Source organism: Cervus elaphus, chromosome 12, assembly GCF_910594005.1.
Source record: "Cervus elaphus chromosome 12, mCerEla1.1, whole genome shotgun sequence".
In the NCBI taxonomy this organism is placed as follows: Eukaryota; Metazoa; Chordata; class Mammalia; order Artiodactyla; family Cervidae; genus Cervus; species Cervus elaphus.
In genome coordinates this window covers 20,557,076-20,579,391 of record NC_057826.1, presented here as the reverse complement: position 1 = coordinate 20,579,391, position 22,316 = coordinate 20,557,076, and the positions used below count along the sequence as shown (strand labels likewise).

At 39.3% G+C, this 22,316-nt stretch overlaps 1 long non-coding RNA gene across 1 annotated transcript; it reads right to left on the bottom strand.

Annotated features, from left to right (window-relative positions):
- Window positions 1-3,754: 3,754 nt before the first annotated feature.
- On the bottom strand, window positions 3,755-22,152 carry LOC122705424. The gene is made up of 4 exons (XR_006344096.1): window positions 20,426-22,152; window positions 9,677-9,737; window positions 9,433-9,571; window positions 3,755-3,893 (listed from the first exon to the last, which is right to left on the bottom strand). It is a non-coding gene; the product is annotated as an uncharacterized LOC122705424 (long non-coding RNA).
- Window positions 22,153-22,316: the final 164 nt, after the last annotated feature.

The following is a 22,316-nucleotide window of genomic DNA, read 5'->3' as shown; positions in this document are numbered from 1 at the left end:
AGAATTATGTCCCATGTGGTTGTTTTCTGAGATAAACACTGTTGTGTTACAACCTTGGCAGCTCCTTGACTCCCCTCTCCAGTTCATCAGGGTGTATTATACAAAGAGGATAGAGGAGACTCAGAGATCTGGGGACTGTTTTTTATTTAGCTGATTATCTTATTTAGTGTGTAGCTGTCATTAGACCTCATTTCAGTGCATAGTGCATTACTGAGGAACAGATACATACACACCCACACAAATGGCATTAAAATGTTTTGACTGCCCCTACCATGGAATACAATGACTTCCCAGGTAGTTCAGTGGTAAACAATCTGCCTGCCAATGCAGGTGACCAAGTTCAATCCCTGGGTCGGGAGAATCCCCTGTAGTAGGAAATGGCAACCTGCTCTAGTATTCTTGCCTGGAAAATTCCCTGGATAGAGAAGCTTGGTGGGCTACAGTCCATGAGGTCACAAAGAGACACAACTGAGCGACCGAGCACTCACACAGGCATGCACACACCACGGCATACACATCCTGACCTTTATCCTAAAAAGTGGGGCTTTCTAACCAGAGAAATTGGCTTATTCTGTAGTCTTAAGAGATAAGGGGAGCCGTCCTAATCAAAGATACTATCAGAGATTAACTGTTCTCTGCCTGACTTGGACATAACAGTTCTCTCCTTATTTTTGGCCCTGCTGAGCCTCTAAATGATATTTGTAATGAGTTCAGCCTACAGATAATTTTTTAAATTGAAGTTGATTTATAATATTGTGCTAGTTTCAAAAAAGAAAAACAAAACAAAAAAAAATATTGTGCTAGTTTCAGGCATATGGCATAGTAATTCAGTTATATATATATATATATTCTTTCAGATTGTTTTCCATTAGAGGTTATTACAATATATTGACTATAGTTCCTTGTGCTATACTGCCCTTGTTGTTTACCTGGTTTGTATATAGTGGTGTGTGTCTGTTAATCCCATACTCCTAATTCAGCCCATGGAAGATTTTAGCCACCTTTTGCATTTCTACAATTTTGATGTGTTTGTTATCTTCTTTTATTCTGATTGTGGCCAGGGCTAAAGCAAGAATCAAACAGAGACCAAACCCATTTCTTGACCAGTCCTAATCATATCATATGGACGACTTTATTATCCTTTCTTCATATCAGAGCACAGTGGATCCTATGACACATTACACCACATGATAGCAGCCACTGTTAGCTCATTCCCCCTTTCTTCAGCTTTGGCCACAGTAAGAGTGAAAGACCAAAAAATGTGCTAAAGAGTAGGATAGAAAGGCTGAATAAGCATGAAATTGTGACTGGTCTAAGTCAATCAGAACTTTAAATCTCTTTGCCAGATAGTCACCTTTCAGCCTGTGTTGCAGTCAGAGATGGCTCTTTGATCCAGTTCCCATCTTGGGCATAGAAGAAAGTCTGGAAAATATTTCCTTCTTGATGAACAGGAAAGGTGTTTTTCCTTTGCCCCCTTTTCTCATCTTTGAATGCTGTGTGAAGACCTAAGGCCTGGAGTTTCTGTAGCCACCTTGTGACCTTGTGACAAACGTGAGGATGCAAGGCAGCATGCTTAGGATGCTGAAACTCAAGGATGAAAAGCCGCTGGGTCCCTGATGACATGTTTGAGTTGCCAGTCAACTCTGAAACTGCCCACTTTGGGAATTTTCCTTAAGAAACAAGAAAATTTCCAGTGGCTTAAAGCATTTTTCTTGCAGGTCAATCTATCCTAATTGGTGCAAAGAATGGTCAAAGAATGAGAGTTAAGCTTTTCTGAAGGGTACCCTCAATGTTGTAGTAACAACAAACTCAGTTCAGTTCAGTTTAGCCACTCAGTCATGTCCAACTCTCTGCAACCCCATGGACTGCAGCATGCCAGGCTTCCCTGTCCATCACCAACTCCCGGAGCTTACTCAAACTCATGTCCATTGAGTCGATAATGCCATCCAAGCATCTCATCCTCTGTCATCCCCTTCTCCTCCCACCTTCAATCTTTCCCAGCATCAGGGTCTTTTCCAGTGAGTCAGTTCTTCACATCAGGTGGCCAAAGTATTGGAGTTTCAGCTTCAGCATCAGTCCTTCCAATGAATATTCAGGACTGATTTCTTTTAGGATGGACTGGTTGGATCTCCTTGCAGTCCAAGAGATTCTCAAGAGTCTTTTCCATACCACAGTTCAAAAGCATCAATTCTTTGGTGCTCAGATAACAAATCCAGTTTCAGGAGTTGACCAGTTGGGTGAACAGGGTACATTTGTCTTCTAACTGGTAGAAGCTGATCTTTACAAAAGATGGACAGATTTAAATTAGCAAGTGGCCAAAAAAGAACCAACTAGATTCTATATTCCACCAAACTTTGAGTACAGCTATATGGCATATTCTTTAAAATATACTCTCTGTTACATCTAAAACATGTTGACATTAGTATAAATGTTTCTGACAATACCCAACAGAGAAAAGTAACCTATATAGTATAAGAATGGGCTGCCCAGGTGGCACTAGTGGTAAAGAACCCACTTGGGAATCCAGGAGACATAAGAGACCCTGGATCAGGAAGATCCCCTGGAGGAGGCCACGGCAACCCACTCCAGTAGTCTTGCCTGGAGAATCCCATGGACAGAGGAGCCTGGCAGGCTACGGTCCACAGGGCTGCAAAAAGTCGGACATGACTGAAGTGACTTAGCATGCTTGCATGCATATTATAAGAACAGGGAGTTAGAGTCTGAATAGGGACTTTTCAAGGAGCTCTGGCAGAGAAGGCAATAGCAACCCACTCCAGTACTCTTGCCTGGCAAATCCCATGGATGGAGGAGCCTGGTGGGCGGCAGTCCATGGGGTCGCACAGAGTTGGACACGACTGAAGCGACTTAGCAGCAGCAGCAGGAGCAGCAGTAGCAGCAAGGAACTCTGGAAGGCACTAAGGAAGAGAATGAAGTTGAGCTGGCACATGCATCCATTTCAAAGCAGGTGATACTAATTACGTGTTTTCAGAACCAAAGGAAATCAGAAATATCTCTTGATTTCAGCTACCTCACAACTAAACATTTTAACTTCCATCAATTTTTAGTGAGTGGGTATTCATTTTGCAAATCATTACTTACAGCTCTAAATGGTCCTTTTCCTCACAGCACCTAAAATATTGTTGGGTCTATTTAAAAATTGAATTATAGAATCTCTTCAGGAACATAGTATTAAGGAAAGTTCCTTAACTTTAAAGTCAGACCAAGAAGAATTTAAATTTCCTGATATTAATTAGCTGTGATCTTAGACATATTACTTTATACATTTGAGTCTCATTTCTTAACTGAGAATAATAATGCCCATCACAAAAAGCTGTTGCATGATTTAACTAAAGAATGTAAAGTATAAAACACACAGTAGATATTGATAAGTAACAGGTTCTGTGTCAATTAAGGTCTAACAGGAAATAGATGGAATATTCAAACTGGGATATTTTAAGTTTTACTTTTTCTTTAAAAATTATTTCCAATGGTGGGCAGGACTTAGGGGAACTACCTCTAAGAAAAAATTCCAGGGTAAACAAATAAAGTTGCTCTCCAAATTTAATTTACAGGATTGTTTATCACATCATTTTTGTGAACTTGGGGAACATTAGGAAGCTATCCAGATGTCTAAGTATAGGGGATTGTTATAGTCACATAGCTGAATATCAAAAAGCCACTAGAAATAATATTGTAAATGTATTTACATCAAATATTTTACTAATGTAGTACTAAATGAAAAGAGCAGGTTTAAGACATCATGGAGAGTAAAATCTATTTTGCTTTAATTATATATATGTTTATAATCTACATTTATACCTAGAAATTAATATTTAAAGTCAGACCCTTAAGATTCTTCTGAGATCTTTTCTGAATTGCCAGTTTTCTCAGTCCTGAAAAAGATAGAAAGTTTATTTTAGCTTTGGGGAGATAGGAGTCACCCTTAACCTGATTGGGATGATTTACATTGAGTGGCCAGAATTCTGTTCAGTAATGAGCCTTCTCCTGTGTGTCTGAATCTCCTGCTGTCTCTGAGGTGGGATGGGGTTCAAAGTGAAGGTGGAAAAATTGCTCTTGCTTGCCTACGAGTTTAGAGCATGCTGCCTTGCCAAGTGTTGCTTGTTCCTATGTGATTAATGATGCATGGGATATCTGGGAAACTGAAAACCGCATGAAGGCTGTGAAGCAGTATATTCCCTTTAGAATAGAGACTATGAAATTGGACTGGCCATGGTTTAGCTCAACACAGGCTGGATGACTGAAGTCCACGTATGGAATTACTTAACACAGAATAACCCAGAAAGCATAGCTGCTGGACTACGGTGGTCTGAGTTCATTTTCTGGCTATACCTCTGAGGGTGGAGAGGAGGAGTTTCATCAACAGGGAACTCAAACTGAAGTGCTTTCACTGTGACAGGATGTAATGATACTTTTAGGGAACACATATATGCTAAAGAGTGTTCTAAGGTTTTCTTGAATTATTACTTTAAGTCCTCTAAAAGCTCTGTGAAGGGGACTTCCTTGGTGGTCCAGTGGCTAAGAATCTGCCTGCCAATGCAGGTGACAAGGGTTCCATCCTTGGTCCCGGAAGATCCTACATGCCGTGGAGCAACTAAACCCCTGAACCACAGCTACTGAGTCCTCACTCTAGAGCCCGGGAGCTGTAACCCGCTTCAGCAGGTGCTCTAGAGCCCATGCTCCCTCAACAAGAGAAGCCACCGCAACGAGAAGTTTGTGCACTGGAATAAAGAGTAGCCCCTGGCTGGCCAAAGCTAGAGAAAGCCTGCATTGTAGCAACAATGCCCAGCACAGCCATAAATAAGTAGATTAAAAAAATTTTTAATTAGTTTTTAGAAAAAAGCCCTATGAGAAAGACACTGTTATTAGTTCAGCTTTACAAACTGAAGAAACCTATACACAGAGAGGTTAAGTAACTTGTCCAAAGTTACAGAGCTGGTTAAGTAGCAGAGCGGGGATTTGAACCCCAGTCTGGCTTCTTAAACCATTGCAGTCTGCTACCTCTGTAGTAAGTATAATGTCCTTGATTGAAGCTGGCAGGATGTAGAGGAAAGGGAGAAGGGGAAGCTTGGCAAACTGGAGATAATGTCCTGACAAATGTCCATTAGCAAGCCACTGCTGTGGAGGAATACGGGCCCAGTGTTTCCAGATCATCCGAGTTTCTAAGAGAAAACCAAAATCTGACTTTTATGTGAGATTCCTAATTTAAAAATATATTGCTGATCAAAGCATGAGCGTGCACGCACACACATATGCACACAAACACACATTCTTACTACCATGGATGACTAACTTTTGAACCCTGTAATAAAAACAATGGGTATTTTGGAACTTCCCTGGCGGTCCAGAGGTTGACTCTGCACTTGCACTGCAGAGGGCGTGGATTGGACCTCTGGTAGGGGAACTAAGATCCCACATGTCACAGAGCATGGTCAAAGAAAAAAAGGACATTTCCATGTTCAGTTATCTTGATAAGAGAAAATAATCTAGCTGATTAACCTTAGATGGAAAGGAGAAAAAAAAACCTCATCATTTATTATGCTGTGGTTTAAGCAAGTTAATGTCTCTAAAGTTTTTATTTCATCTGTAAATCAGTGGGGATAATAGTATTATCTCATAGGATTTATGTGGGGGGCTATGTGGGACTATGTGGGGGCTGACTTGGGCAACCAACTTTTAAAAACATAAATAATAAATAATTATTCAATATATAATGTGGTGAAAGTGAAGTCGCTCAGTCGTGTCCGACTCTTTGCAACCCCATGGACTGTAGCCTACCAGGCTCTTTCGTCCATGGGATTTTCCAGGCATATAATGTGGTAGATGTGTCATAAATTTATAATATTTTAAAATATTAAATATATATTTTTTATATATTGTATTATATATAAAATATATAGCTATAATTGACAATTGTTTTATTACTTTAACAAAAATGCAAAAAGTGTTTACTGGAAATAACTGGAAATTATACATCATGCTGTATTATTTGGGCTTCCCAGGTGGTAAAGAGCCTGCCTGACAATACAGGAGACATAAGAGATGTCGGTTGGATCCTTGGTTTGGGAAGATCCCCTGGAGGAGGGCATGGCAACCCACCCCAGTATTCTTGCCTGGAGAATCCCATGGACAGAGGAGCCTGGTGGGCTATAGTCCATAGGGTCACAAAGAGTCAGTCATGGCTGAAGAGACTTAGCATGCACACAACCAAGCAGTCATTTATCAGACGCATCCTTTGCATGTACCTTCTCCCTGTGTATGCCTTGTCTTCTCATTTCCTTGACTGTGTATTTCACATATCAGAAGTTTTTAATTTTAAATAAATCCAGCTTATCAATTATTTTTTTCATGGATCCTGCCTTTGGTATTATATATCCACGGTCTTCTATCAGTTGGCCAAAAAGCTCATTCGGATTTTTCAGTAACATCTTATGAAAAAACCCAAACGAATATTTTGATCAACCCAATATATTTTCACCTGTTATCTTCTAGGAGCTTTATAATTTGGGGCTTTATATTTAGGTCTATGGTCTATTTTGAGTTAATTTTTGTGATGGGTGTGAGGTGTGCATCTAAGTTTGTTTGTTTGGGTTTGGTTTTTGCTTGTGGATATTCAGTTGTTCCAACAGCATTGTTAAAAAGATTAGCTTTTATCCTTTGCTAGAGATCAGTTGACTACATTTACATGCTTCTATTTCTAGGCTCTCTATTCTCTATTATACTGATCTGTCTATTCTTTCACAATACCACACCATTTTGAATAATGTAGCTTTAGAGTAATTCTTGAATAGTGTCAGTTCCTCTGATTTTGTTCTTCTCCTTCAATTCTGAGTTTTTTCCTTCCCCATATGAGCTTTTTTAATTAAAAAAACCAACGACAATAACTGTGTTTTAAACCAGGAAATCTGTGGTAATTTGATTTTTTGTGTAATCTTATCTATTTTTATTTGGCTGTGCTGGGTCTTTGCTGCTGTTCGGGCTTTTCTCTAGTTGTGGTGAGTAGAGGCTACTCTCTAGTTGTGGCACATGGGTTTAGTTGTTTAGTTGTGAAATCTTCCTGGACCAGAAATTTAATCTGTGTCTCCTGCACTGGCAGGCAGATTCTTTACCACCAGGGAAGCCCCTCATATTAACTTGAAAATCAGTTGGTTGATACCCACAAAATAACATGCTGGGATTTTGACTGACATCACATTGAATCTGCAGATCAAGTTAGGTTGGGAAGAACTGACATCTTAGTCTTCCTAACCATGGACATGGAATATATCTTCATTCACTTAGTTCTTATTTGATTTCTTTCATCAGAGTTTTGTAGTTTTCATATACATCATGTCCATAGTTTTTAGTTTTACACCTAAGCATTTCATGGGGGCGGTGGTGGTGGTGCTAATGTAAAGGGTATTGTTTCAAATTTCAAATTCCACTTTTTCATTCCTAGTATCTAGGATATAGGATTGACTTTTGTATATTAAAGTGTATGTTGTACATCACTCATTATCAGAGAAATGCAAATCAAACCACAATGAGGTACCATTACACGCCAGTCAGGATGGCTGCTATCCGAAAGTCTACAAGCAATAAATGCTGGAGAAGGTGTGGAGAAAAGGGAACCCTCTTACACTGTTGGTGGGAATGCAAACTAGTACAGTCGCTATGGAGAACAGTGTGGAGATTTCTTTAAAAACTGGAAATAGAACTGCCAAATGACCCAGCAATCCCACTTCTGGGCATACACACCGAGGAAACCAGATCTGAAAGAGACATGTGCACCCCAATGTTCATCGCAGCACTGTTCATAATAGCCAGGACATAGAAACAACCTAGATGCCCATCAGCAGACGAATGGATAAGGAAGCTGTGGTACATATACACCATGGAATATTACTCAGCCATTAAAAAGAATTCATTTGAATCAGTTCTAATGAGATGGATGAAACTGGAGCCCATTATACAGAGTGAAGTAAGCCAGAAAGATAAAGACCATTACAGCATACTAACACACATATATGGAATTTAGAAAGATGGTAATGATAACCCTATATGCAAAACAGAAAAAGAGACACAGATGTACAGAACAGACTTTTGGACTCTGTGGGAGAAGGCGAGGGTGGGATGTTTTGAGAGAATAGCATCAAAACATGTATATTATCTAGGGTGAAACAGATCACCAGCCCAGGTTGGATGCATGAGACAAGTGCTCGGGCCTGGTGCACTGGGAAGACCCAGAGGGATTGGGTAGAGAGGGAGGTGGCAGGGGGGATCGGGATGGGAAATACACGTAAATCCATGGCTGATTCATGTCAGTGTATGACAAAAACCACTACAATATTGTAAAGTAATTAGCCTCCAACTAATAAAAATAAATGAAAAAAATAAAAAAATAAAAGTGTATGTTGTAGCCTTACTGTAATTACTTACTAGTTTCAGGAGGTTTTTTTTGTCAATTTTTTTCAGATTTTCCACATAGACGATAACGTTATCAAAATAAAGATAGCCCTGGCCCATGCAGACTTAGCTACATGCACTGTTTTGAGAGTAAATTTGTAAAAATTTGTAATTATTCAAACTAACTTTGGGTACAGTTTGTGTCTCCAATTCTTACGATAGCATATTCCAGTGTTTAAACAAAAAATTAAAATAAACAGTGAGAGCACTGTGGTTGTAGAAACAAAGAAATAAAACTTGAGTTACTTCAATTCTGTCATTATATGTAATGTTGTGAAGTTTTTTGTTTAAAAATTTAAGATAAAATTAAAAATTTAAGATTATAGAGATATTTTCAAGTTACTAGAAATGATCCTGAAGAAATAAACACATGGGCAGTGTTTTGCAATCTTGGATTTTATTGTGAAATTGAATTCTTATGAATCTCTGCTTACCTTTTGTCCAAAAAAGAAAATTAACTAGTTTATCTTTGTATACGTTAACAGAATTTTTGAAGTTAAAATTAATTAAAAATTAATAAATCTGGCTATACTGTCCATTAAACACGAGTATGCGAAGATCAGTTTTGACCAAGTCACTGACAAATCTGCATAGGTTAAAAACAACTTTGTCATTTAGAGGAAAAAAATGTTAAAAATTAGTCTGCCCCAACAATCAAATGCTGGGTTTGACTCAAAAATAAAAGGTGTCTATTTTCAGGGTAGTCCAGTTAAATTTTTCTCTCAAGTATCAGAGTTCCTGCCTCAGCTTCCTCTCTTTTTTCTTCTCACTCCTCTCTCTTGTCTTCCTCCTCACTGCCTCATCCAGCTCTGAAGTGCTATTTTAATATGACGGATCTACTGAGAGTGAGTGAGTCTGAGGTGAATTCATCAGAACGGGTTGCAAAAGAAACTAACTGAATGAAAAGTTCGAATCACAAATAGGGGAACAGGAAAGATTTTTAAAAAGGATGCTTTATCAAGTAGTGACCTTTTGGTAGAGAGTGCTGGGTACAGTTTCCCGGTTGCGAGGACTGTAAGGGCTCTGAATGGGCTGCTCAGGATATCCACACAAACTCTTGATGGATGCAGACAAGCAAGATGGGAAGTGCTGGGTGGGCTGGCGGTTACTGAGATGAGAGGGGAAAAGAGAACTTAAAATGCACTGTAAGGAAAGACGGTGCTTTTCAAAAACACAGTGATACAAATTCCTCTTTTGCTAATGCTTTCTTTACCTGGGACAAGGATGCTACATATCCAAACAGAATCAGGATTACTCAGAAAAAGTAAGTGCTTCTGGATCAAGGATATTCATGGAAAATTAAAAAAAGAAATTTAAAAAACATGAATAAAATATAAATGTTATAACATTACAACAATATTGTAATTCTAATAAAATAAAATATGCAACATTATTACAATTTAAGAAATATGAATGAACAGAGAATCAACTTGGTAAATACTTAAAAAGCCACCAAGTGTAAGCATAATGTAATATGTTGTTTGTGGAATATACATTGGTAAGCACTTTTTGATGAATTCAGCAAGTGGCTCTAGCGGTAAAGAACCTGCCTGCCAATGCAGGGGACATAACAGATGCTGGTTTGATCCCTGGGTCGGGAAGAAACCCTGGAGGGCGAAACGGTAACCTACTGCAGTATTCTTGCCTGTTGAATCAAGGACAGAGGAGCCTGGCGGGCTACAGTCCATAGGGTTGCAAAGAGCTGGACATGACTGAAGCGATTTAGCACGCGTTCCTTAAAAATCTATATTCATTTGAACCCAGCACTTCCATCAGAGGAAATTACTGTGATTTTTGGGAAAGATTTAACCTTATGAAAGTTAATTATAGTTAATTATTTTATAACTATAGAAATTCTGGAAATACCTCAACTACTCCAAAATAGTGGTTCAAGTAGATATATTAGAGTCGCCTTTGACTGAAAATTTATCTAGTGATTTAAAATTATGTACTATGTGCTGTGCTTAGTCGCTCAGTCGTGTCTGTCTCTGCGACCCTGTGGACTGTAGCCCTCCAGCCTCCTCTGTCCATGGAATTCTCCAGACAAGAATGCTGGAGTGGGTCACCATGCCCTCTTCCAGGGGATCTTCTCAACCCAGGGAGGGAACCCAGCTCTCCCACATTGCAGGTAGATTCTTTATCACCTGAGCTACCAGAGGAGCCCCTAAAATTATATATTGTGTGCTATCAAATATTTAAGCACATGGAAATAGGCTCTTAACTTAAAAAAACAAATTACCAAACAATGCCACGTTATCCTTTATGCTTAGACAAGTAACTGGAAAATATATATTGAAGTAGAAAGAAAATCTTTTTCCCCTTAAAAGTCTTCCCTTTTGCTCGTCCCTAATCCATCCCAATCCTGAGGAGTTTATAATATTTTGTCAAATTCTGGCGTAATGTTTTAGCCAGTGATAGATTGGCAGTCTCTCTGCATTCAAACGGCATATGTATAACTCCCTCTCTCTTGTCTCCTACCGCCCCCATGCGGTAGGATTGGTAAATTGACTCAATCAGCTCGGACTAGCTGTTTTCACCTGGTCTGTCTTCTTCATAAGCTCATTATTGCTTAGGCCTCCTGTACCTTGTGGTGAGTTAGAGAGTGGAAGATCCCAAGACATGTAATTGGGCTAAGGAAGAAGTGAAAATTCTAAGTTTATAGGGAACCGTGCTAAATCTACCCCTCAAGCATGCAAGGTCTAGGCTGGCTGTCTAAACCACAAGGAGGGTAGGGGATTCCTAGAGATACAACCATTATTTAAGTCATAGAAAATAGAAATCTCAAGGAAAGGAGGCTTTTAGGGTGCGAAAATATTTTTTGACCAAATCCTTTTGTAGCCAGACTTTTGCCCAGACTACAGTCAGAAATAGTAATAACCATCTGTTTTTATTTGCCCCGCATCCATTTTTTCTTAACCTGATATGAACACCATGACTTCCTCTACTGAGGTTTTTGACTTTCACGAGCTAAACGTCTTCCTAGCTTTAGGAGTTGTCACAATGGTACAAGTCTGGTTGATAAGAGCTATGCATTGCTCTGTCCATCGTATTTTGTTTGGAGATGAAACTGCACAAAAGGGAAGATGTTTCTTTGAAACTAGGTGCACTGACATGAACTACAACTCTAATACCTGGAAAAGTCTGTGCAAATAAAAATTATGCAGAACTCATCTAGGAGAAGACATAGAGAACACTCATTGATTGAAATGTCAATAAATCAATCCCTGGTATGGCATAAGAGATGCTATAATGTTAGTGCCAATATTTTGTTGTTGTTCATTGCTGTTCAGTCCCTAAGTCTTGTCTGACTCTTTGCGACCCCATGGACTGCAGTACACCAGGCTCTTATGTCCTCTACTGTCTCTTGGATTTGTTCAGATTCACGTCCATTGAGTTGGTGATGCTATCTAACCATTTCATCTTCTGCCTTCCCCTTCTCCTTTTGCTTCAATCTTTCCCAACATCATTGTTTGTTCCAATGAGTCAACTCATCGGATCAGAGGGCCAAGTATGTATTGGAGCCTCAGCTTCAGCATCAGTCCTTCCAATGAATATTCAGGGTTGATTTCCTTCAAGATTGACTGGTTTGATCTCCTTGCAGTCCAAGGGACTCTCAAGAGCCTTCTCCAGCATCATAGTTCAAAAGCATCAATTTTTCGGCTCTCAGCCTTGTTTATGGTCCAACTCTCACATGCATACATGACTACTGGAAAAACCATAGCTTTGACTATACAGACCCTTTGTTAGAAAACTGATGTCTCTGCTTTTTAATATGTTATCTGGGTTTGTCATAGGGTTACTTCTAAGGAGCAAGCGCCTTTTAATTTCATGGCTGCAGTCGCTATCCACTGTGTTTTTGGAACCCAAGAAAATAGTCTGTCACTGTTTCCACTTATCCCTTTCTATTTGCCATGAAGTGATGGGACCAGATGCCATGATCTTAGTTTTTGAATGTTGAGTTTTAAGCCATATTTTTCACTCTCCTCTTTCACCAAAAGAACGGTAGAATTATGTAATTATCAGAGTGATTATTCATCATTTCTTCAAGTAAGTGCCACTGTGATTTTCTCCATTAGTGTTTCTTTTGTTCAGTGGTTTTCTGTTTCACTAAAATTTGTTTCCTATTTTCTCTCTTACAAAACATCTATTACATGAAAAATTATATCAGCAAACATCATAGTAACAGAAGTATGAAACGAATACACAATGCAGCTACAGTCATGTCTACACTAAGTATTATTTTGCCTCGAATACCTGATTTCATGTCAGGTGGAGGACCACTGAGTATACTACCACCTCTTCCTTCTTCCTTATAGTTCGGTAGTTTCTAACCTTGCTGATAGTGACAATCTTTTGTTGTTGTTGCACACCCCTCTGTAATTGCATTTCTTGGCATCATTAGGGTGGATAATAATAGTTTCTTATAAAGTTAAACTTATATCTGTTCTATATCTCGGTGATTCTACCATAGGAAGTTCCCCACAATGATTCATATATATATATATATATATTCATATATATATATATATATAGCATAGCAGCATAATGCATGGATTTATTCCACAGAGTGGAAACAAACAACCAGTACTGATTAGATGAATGGCAAACAGACTGGCATATTCATTCAGTGGGAAAACCCTCAGTAAATCTGAACAAGTTTCTGATATGTGTACAATCATGGATGTATCTCGTAGATAGGATGATGATAGAAAGAAACTAGAATGAAGAAACTTCATATAGGACTTCCTTTGTATGAAGTTCTGGAATAGTCCAAACAATACAAGGGAATGGAATTTTCATCAATGTTTCCTGATGTGAGGGAATGGAGGGATAGAGAGAACTTTCTGGAGTGATGGGAAACTTTTATCTTTATTGGGGTGTGCTCAAAATGAATGTTTCCTTCCAAAGTTCACATGTTGAAATCCTAAACACTGCAGCCCCCCACCCGCCCCTGCCAGGTAATGGTATTAGCAGTTGGGGTCTTTGGGAGGTGATTGGTGCTTTTACAAAGAGGCCTCAGAGAGATCTTTCAACCCTTCTGCCCTTTGTGGTTAGGTGAGAAGGAGCCATCTATGAACTAGGAATGGTTCTCACCAGACACTAATTCTGCTGGTGTCTCCATCTTGGACTTACCAGCCTTCAGAACTGTGAGAAATATTCTTGTTTATTAACCATCCAGGCTCAGTTCAGTTCAGCTGTGTCCGACTCTTTGCAACCCCATGAACCACAGCACACCAGGCCTCCCTGTCCAACACCAACTCCCGGAGTTTACCCAAACTCATGTCCATTGAGTCGGTGATGCCCTCCAACCACCCCATCCTCTGTCGTCCCCTTCTCCTCCTGCCCTCAATCTTTTCCAGCATCAGGGTCTTGTCAAATGAGTCAGCTCTTCGCATCAGGTGGCCAAAGTATTGGAGTTTCAGCTTCAACATCAGTCCTTCCAATGAACACCCAGGACTGATCTCCTTTAGGGTGGACTGGCTGGATCTCCTTGCTGTCCAAGGGACTCTCAAGAGTCTTCTCCAATACCACAGTTTAAAAGCATCAATTCTTTGGCGCTCAGCTTTCTTTATAGTCCAACTCTCACATCCATACATGACCACTGGAAAAACCATAGCCTTGACTAGATGGACCTTTGTTGACAAAGTAATGTCTGCTTTTTAGTATGCTGTCTAGGTTGGTCATAGCTTTCATTCCAAGCTGTAAGCGTCTTTTAATTTCATGGCTGCAATCACCATCTGCAGTGATTTTGGAGCCCAGAAAAATAAAGTCAGCCACTGTTTCCCTATCTATTTGCCATGAAGTGATGGGACCAGATGCCATGATCTTAGTTTTCTGAATGTTGAGCTTTAAGCCAACTTTTTCACTTTCCTCTTTCACTTTCATCAAGAGGCTCTTTAGTTCTTCACTTTCTGCCATAAGGGTGGTATCATCTGCATATCTGAGGTTATTGATATTTCTCCCGGCAATCTTGATTCCAGCTTGTGCTTCTTCCAGCCCAGCGTTTCTCATGATGTACTCTGCATATAAGCTAAAGAAGCAGGGTGACGATGTACAGCCTCGACATACTCCTTTTCCTATTTGGAACCAGTCTGTTGTTCCATGTCCAGTTCTAACTGTTGCTTCCTGACCTGCATACAGGTTTCTCAAGAGGCAGGTCGGTGGTCTGGTATTCCCATCTCTTTCAGAATTTTCCACAGTTTATTGTGATCCACATAGTCAAAGGCTTTGGCATAGTCAATAAAGCAGAAATAGTTGTTTTTCTGAAACTCTCTTGCTTTTTCAATGATCCATCGGATGTTTTGGCAATTTGATCTCTGGTTCCTCTGCCTTTTCTCAATCTTGCTTGAGCATCTGGAAGTTCACAGATCACATATTGCTGAAGCCTGGCTTGGAGAATTTTGAGCATTACTTTACTAGCGTGTGAGATGAGTGCAATTGTGCGGTAGTTTGAGCATTCTTTGGCATTGCCTTTCTTTGGGATTGGAATGAAAACTGACCTTTTCCAGTCCTGTGGACACTGCTGAGTTTTCCTGGCATATTGAGTGCAGCACTTTCACAGCATCATCTTTTAGGATTTGAAATAGCTCAACTGTAATTCCATCACCTCCATTAGCTTTGTTCGTAGTGATGCTTCCTAAGGCCCACTTGATTTCACATTCCAGAATGTCTGGCCACCCAGTCTAAGGTACTTTTTTTATAGTATTCTCAACACACTAAGACAGCATGGTACTTACAAGTCAAACCTCATCAAGCTACATCATTAACTCTGAGCATTTTATTGTATGCTGAGTATACCTCAAGGGTTGATTTATTAAAAAAAAAAAGTTCTGACTTCAGCTTCTTTTTAGCTCTTTCCAGAATCGTACATCATTATCATGATCATCACTGTCTCATACATCATTTTCTTTGTTTTCAAAATCATTTCTGCATAGGATTGCCTGTAAATGAACTCAACTCAAAATAAGGTAGTTACCATGAGCAACTTATCTCACTTGATTTCTTCTTTTGTGGATTATGTCTTAGTTAGAACCAGTACCACTCATGTTAACAGTTAGAAAAGAAAAATGTCCTACTGTATGAATGTGTTGTATGCAACACTGAAGGATTTTTTAAAAATTAGTGCACTCAGGAATATTCAAACAGATACAAGTATGCTTGAGCTCAGCTGAAATCAATTTACCATGAGAAAAGGCAATTTCTTTTTAATTAAGTATAGTTGATTTACAATATTATATTGTTTTCAGGTATACAACATAGTGATTCAATATTTTTATGGATTATACTCATTAGAAGTTACTGCCCTTTAAATACATGATGCCAGATGCCACTCCCTTCTAGCCTCCAAAGTTTCCACAGAAAAGTCAGCTGATGGCCTTTTGAATTACTGTTTTCCTTTTCTTCTTTTACATACCCAGGTGTGGAGTTGCTGGATCATACAGTAGTCTTACTTTTAGCTTTTGATAAACCTCCATACTGTTCTCCATAGTGGCTGTACCAATTTATACTCCTACCAAGAGTACAGGAGGTTCCCTTTTCTCCACATCTTCACTGACACGTTGTTTCTTGTCTTTTTGATAATAACCATTCTGAAGGGTATGAGGTCATATCTCACTGTATCTTTGATTTGAATTTCTGTAAAGATTAATGATGTTGAGAATCTTTTTTTATGTTTTTATGTATGTATGTATCTTTGACTGCACTGGGTCTTTGTTGCTTCATGCGGGCTTTCTCTAGTTGCAGCAAGCAGGCTTCAGTAGTTGTGGCATAGGAATTTGGTTGCTCCATGGCATGTTGAATCTTCCCAGACCAGGGATCAAACCTGTGTCCCCTGAATTGGCAGATGGGTTCCTATTCCACTGTGCCACCAGGGAAGTCTGAGCATCTTTTCCTGTGCCCGTTGGTCATCTGTATGTCTTTGGAATGTCTCTTCAGGTCCTCTGCCCATGTCTTAATCAGCTTTTTTAAAAAAAAATGTTGAGCTGTTCTTTGTATCTTTTGGATATTAACCCCTCATGGGATATATCATTTGCAAATACCTGGTCCCATCCATTAGGTGGTCTTTTCATTTTGTCAATAGTTTCTGTTACTGTGCAAAACTTTTTTAGTTTGATTAGGTTCCGTTTATTTTTTTTCTTTTGTTTCCTTTGCCCAAGGAGACATATCCAAAAATATATTGCTAAGACCAAAGTCAAAGAAGGCACTATGTTTCCTTCTAGATGTTTTATGATTTCAGGACTTATATTTGAGTCTTTAATCCATCATGAATTTATTTACACTTGTGGAGTGAGAAAGTTGTCCAGTTTGATTATTTCATGTCTACCTGTCCAGTGTTTCCCAACGCCATTTCTCGAAAAGGCTATTTCCCATTGTATTTTCTTGCCACCTTCATAATAGGTTAATTGCCATATAATGTGGTTTTTGATTACTGAAGTTTTGTAGTATAGTTTGAATTCAAGAAATGTAGTATATCCAGCTTTGTTCCTTTCTCTCACGATTGCTTTGGATATTCAGGATATTTGTTTCTCCATGCAAATTTTAGAACTATTTGTTCTAGTTCTGTGAAAAATGCTATTGGTATTTTCATAACTAATGAAAATATACATTGAATCTGTATATGCCTTGGGTAGTAAGGTCATTTTAACAGTATTAATTTTTCCAATCCATGAGCAAGGTATAGCTTTCCATTTTTTTTGTAATGTGTTCAATTTCTTTCATCAGTTTCTTACAGTTTTATGAGTACAGTCATTTTCCCTCAGATTTATTCCTAGGTATTTCATTCTTTTGATATGATTGTAAATGGGATTCTTTTTTTCCTGATAGTTTGTTGTTAGTGTACTAAATGAAATGCAACAAATTTCTGTATATTAATTTTGTACTATACAACTTTATAATATAAACTAAAACTATAGTTTAAACAACTATAAGCTACTGTAATAAACAATATATACTGTACTCATTGATGAGTTTTAGTAGCTTTCCAGTGTCATCTTTAGGATTTTCTATATATAGTATCATGTCATCTGTGAACAATAACAGCTTTACCTCTTCCTTTCAGTTTGGATTCCTTTTGTTTCTATTTCTTGTCTCATTGCTCTGACTAGGACTTCGGATACTATGTTGAGCAAAAGTGGTGATAGTGGGCACCCTTTTCCTGTTCCTGATCTTCAAGCCTCTCTGTCTGGTTGAGGTCAGCTGACAATGAGCTGGGTCCTGGTGCTCCTCTCAGCGCACGGACCTTCTAGGATATGTCTCCCAGATTACTGCAGTCTCGAAGGTTCTGTTAGTTTTCAAAGTGGTTAGGGATCATCTCTCTGGTGCAGGTCCTAAAAGTTGAAGTTACTGGTATGGAAATAAAATACTTCGCTCCTCAGAGAGGAGCTTCAGGTTTTGAACTTTCTCTGCGATATGTGCCACTGTGCTGGGGGTGTGGTTTATGGCCAGATTGTATCCCAGCCTCCTACTCAGTTTGATGCAGTTCCTGTTGTTTGCCTGACTTGTAGTCATCACTCAGCCAGGCTTTAAGTTTTTGAAAGACATTGTTCTATATGTAGCTGCAGACTCTGTGTCTGCGAGATCAAGATTTTCCTATGTTGTCTTCTTGAACCAGAAGCCCCTTTTTTTGTACTCTTTCCTTGTTTTTGGCTATTTTCTAGATAGTTCTGATTACGTTTGACTATCTCAGTTATTTCTGTAGGTCTTGGAGTAAAAGCAAAAATTAGAGAACCCACTATAGTAGTAGTGGTAGTATAACCACTGTCTTTTATTTTCTGTATATTGATGCTTTGACATCTGGGACCTTGCTGACCCTGAAGGGACTACTCCTCCGGAGGTTAGTACATTTTTAGAGATAATAAACAACTCTCTCATGAGCACAGTTTTCAAATACAAAGTAGCCAATCCAGAGCTCACATTCCAATGATCTCTTTTACTGAGCTCTCACACTTAGGGACATTTATCCACATGCCCTTATCACCCCAAGGCTAGGTACCAGATAGCTAGTAGGGACAGCCCCTATGCTACAGAGACCATTGACATTATTCAAACTAATCCATCCTAAGCCTGCTTACCTAGGCTGGTCCGTTCCTTCTCACAGAAGCCACAATGAAGGCTCTCGCCCACAGCTCCTCCCTCCCCCTCTGCCCTACGACCAGCATCAGCGCTTCTCTGTGTGGCCCCCAAGACATAGAGCGTCCTCTTTTCTTGGAAACTGTAATAAACTAACCTTTCAATGTCAGTTGTCTCCTGATCTTTTGGCCCTACTATACCTCTCGCATTCTGTTAATGCACAAGTCAGAGAAAACGACCCATGTTTAAAATAGGTAGGAGAAAACTACCAATTCTTCTTATTCCCCATCTTTTTTCCTGCACTTGAAGAGATGCTATTTTGTATGTGAGTGTGACTAGTAATTACAAATAATTTTTATAAATAATTTTTCCAATAAGTTATTTTCCTACATAGATTATTTTCCTTTCAAACTCAAAAGGCAGGGGCAACGTGGTGGAGTATGTGGTAGAAAATGTTCTGGTTCTGGTTTCAAGTATTGGCTGTTTAGGTTTTAACATTAATAACATTAACTAGAGACATTTAACTTCACATCTCCAAAGTTCGATCTTTCTATCTTTAACATGGGGTAATAATTTTAACCTAATAAGATTTCTTAAGCATGAAATGAAATAACTTCCATAAAGTATCTAGTGAGTTCTTAATATTGCTCTAAGTTTTATGTGAATCCTTGAATTTGGATGGTGTCCTGGCTATCAGGGCTTCCCTGGTGGCTCAGACGGTAAAGAACCTGCCTGCAATGCGGGAGACCTGGGTTCGACCCACGGCTTGGGAAGATCCCCTGTAGGAGGGCATGGCAACCCACTCCAGTGTTCTTTCCTGGGAAATCCCCACGGACAGAGGAGGCTGGTGGGCTGCAGTCCATGGGGTTACAAAGAGTCAGACACGACTGAGTGATTCAGCACAGTACCCGGCTGTGATGGCTGCTTCATTAAGTCTGACAATGGTCACTCTTCAACTCATTTCCAAAGTTACAGTAGGGGAAATTTTCATTGGACTTTCCCTGGCTTCTCTTTCTTGGAGGATGTGAAATTTTTAAAAAAGCCATTCCTAGAAAATGTGTCAGTTTAGAACTCCAAGGGATCAACATTTGGGAACTTTCTTCTCCCATTTTCACTCTTAAAAGTCTATTTCAAGCTGCAGTGGTCTTTGAGAGCGGTCCTCAAACTATAGTGTATAGTTTAGCTTTTGTAAATATAAAAAAACCAACCATATAGGACCTCGTGCTTTTGCAAATAGTTTTACTGGAACACAGTCGCATTCTTTTGTTTATATATTGTCTATGGTTGCTTTCATACCCCAGACTGCAAAGACCCAAGGCCTGCAAGCCTAAAAGATTTACTATCTCATCCTTTGAGAAAATGTTTCCTGACCCCTGGTCTTTGCTGTTTGAAGCTTGGCTTCTTTCTGTGTGGATTAAAAATGACTACACATTCTTTGCACTGTTCTCATCAAGAGGTGGAGTGTAGGGGGACTTCCCTGGTGGTCCAGTGGTTAAGACATCACACTTCCACTGCAGGGGGTTCCAGTTTCATCACTAGTTGGGGAACTAAGATCCCACATGCCTCATGGAACAACCAAAAATTGGGGTTGGGGGTGGGAAAGTGCATGTGACATGTTTTTAAAAAAAGAGGTGGAGTTTAGGTTCCTTCCTGCAGTGACTCTGAGCTTGGCCCTGGCCTGGTCTGGCCAATAAGACATCAGCAACTGTGACAAGTACAAAGGCTTGCCTAAGTGCTTTCCACAATGGGACTGAGAACATCCCCTCGGCATGCAGTAAAAGTCCAGTCTGGTCTGTTGGAAGATGAGAGGCCGTGAGGACAAAAACAAGGCACTCTAGTCTACAGTTAGCATTAAGCGCCTGTAAGCAAAGAGAGGCCATCCTGGGCTACTTACCCCTCCTCTGTCATCAGATGAATGCAGTTCCATGTGACTCTAGGTGGTACCAGAAGAAACAGTCAATTCACAGAATCTTTTTAAATTAAAAAAAATTTAAGACATTAAGTTTTGCCGTGGTTTGTTATGTAATTGCTGACTTACATGCTTTCTTTGACCATCAAGGGAGAAAATGGCCATTCTGTACACATTACTGTTAGAGATTAGCACTTTGACTCCCCGTCTGGACTTTGCTTGAGTCATGTGATAACTTTTCATATCAGAGTATGCAAGGTAGCTTAGGCAAAAGGTCAATACCCAGTTCTGACAAGGCCTTTCACATCCTGTGGCACAAACCCTTTTCTGTCTTCTGTGTATCTTGTGAGGTTTTGGGAGATGGAAGGGATACAAGTCAGAGAGCAAATGTTGGTCACCGCTTTCAAACTTTGTATGAAACGAATGGTACTGCTGCCGCTGTTGTTGTAGAACATTTCATGTAAGGCAGTCAATTCTCTATTACCTATAATGGAAGGGTGTGCTAGCATGGCTGAACCAAATTGAATTAAAATAAAATAAACTTTAATTTCCTGGAGTGATGGAAGAGAAGTAGACTCCTTAATGGCTTGAAGGAAATTCCCAGGTCTGGCACTGATTAGCTATGTATCATGAGCAAGTTATTAATTTCTTTAGGCCTTCAGTTACCTTATCTATAAAAATAAATTATTGATATTGCCTTGCATAGTTATGAGAATTCGTTGGCATTTAAGTTACTGAAAAGGATGGCCCAGCGTAGTGCCCGGAACCATGGAGAGTAGAGACAGCATATTATGGTTATGTATGTAGGTTCTGAAGCTAAACTGCCGGGGTTTAAATCCCAGCCCTGGGACTTAATAGCTGTGTCATTTAGCAAATTAAGCTCTCAATGTCTTGCTTATCTCATCTGTAAAATGGGGACAACAGCAGCAGTTTAGAGTTGTTTTGAGACTTAAATAAACACATGTAAATGACTTGGCAAAGTAGCTGAAATAAGATTGAAATAAATTGATAAGAGTTTAATAATTGTTAGCCAATTATTATTAGCAGTACATGATTGAGCCCTTATCCTTATCTCCTTATCTTCTAAGTCAAAGCTAGGCCTCAAACCGATCATTTAGAATTCTTGTTTTTCTCATTTTATTGCTCTGTCAGTGTTATCCCATGAAGTTGGTGGTTAAATAAGGAGACATTTATTCAAAAATCCCCGAAATAAGGTGGAAAAAAAAAGATTATAAAGATTTATTGACAAATGCAACAAGTTTTTGTTGAATGCCAATACTAAGGTAGGCACAGTTAGATACACTATTATCTTATGTGCTGCATCTGGCATAAAATAGCAAAGCTTAGGAAAGATCATTATCTATTTTGATGGCATCATTAACATACTTAATTTGTAATGGTATTCCTTAGAAAAAAAAGTGGTTTTATGTCCATATATCTTCCAAGTTGCTACAAGGCATCTGCTGGATCTGAGAAACTGACGGCTGTTTTAATCCAGGCATGCAATATGACATTAGGATCAAAATAGAAAGGAAGGAAAACAAAATTAAGGTTCAAAAGAAGACAATCTTATGAAGACTAACATGGGACCTCCCTGATGGTCCAGTGGTTAAGAATCTGCCTGCCAATGCAGAGGACACGAGTTCAATCCCTGGTGCAGGAAGATTCCACATACCAGTGAGGCAACTAAGCCCATGCCCTAGAGCCCGTGCTCTACAACCAGAGAAGCCACCATAACAAGAGAAGCCACCTCAACGAGGAGCCCTGACACTGCAACTAGAGAGTAGCCCATACACACTGCAACTAGGGAAAAGATGTGCACACAGCAATGAAGACCCAGTGCACTCAAAAATAAAAAAATAAACTAAAAAATTTA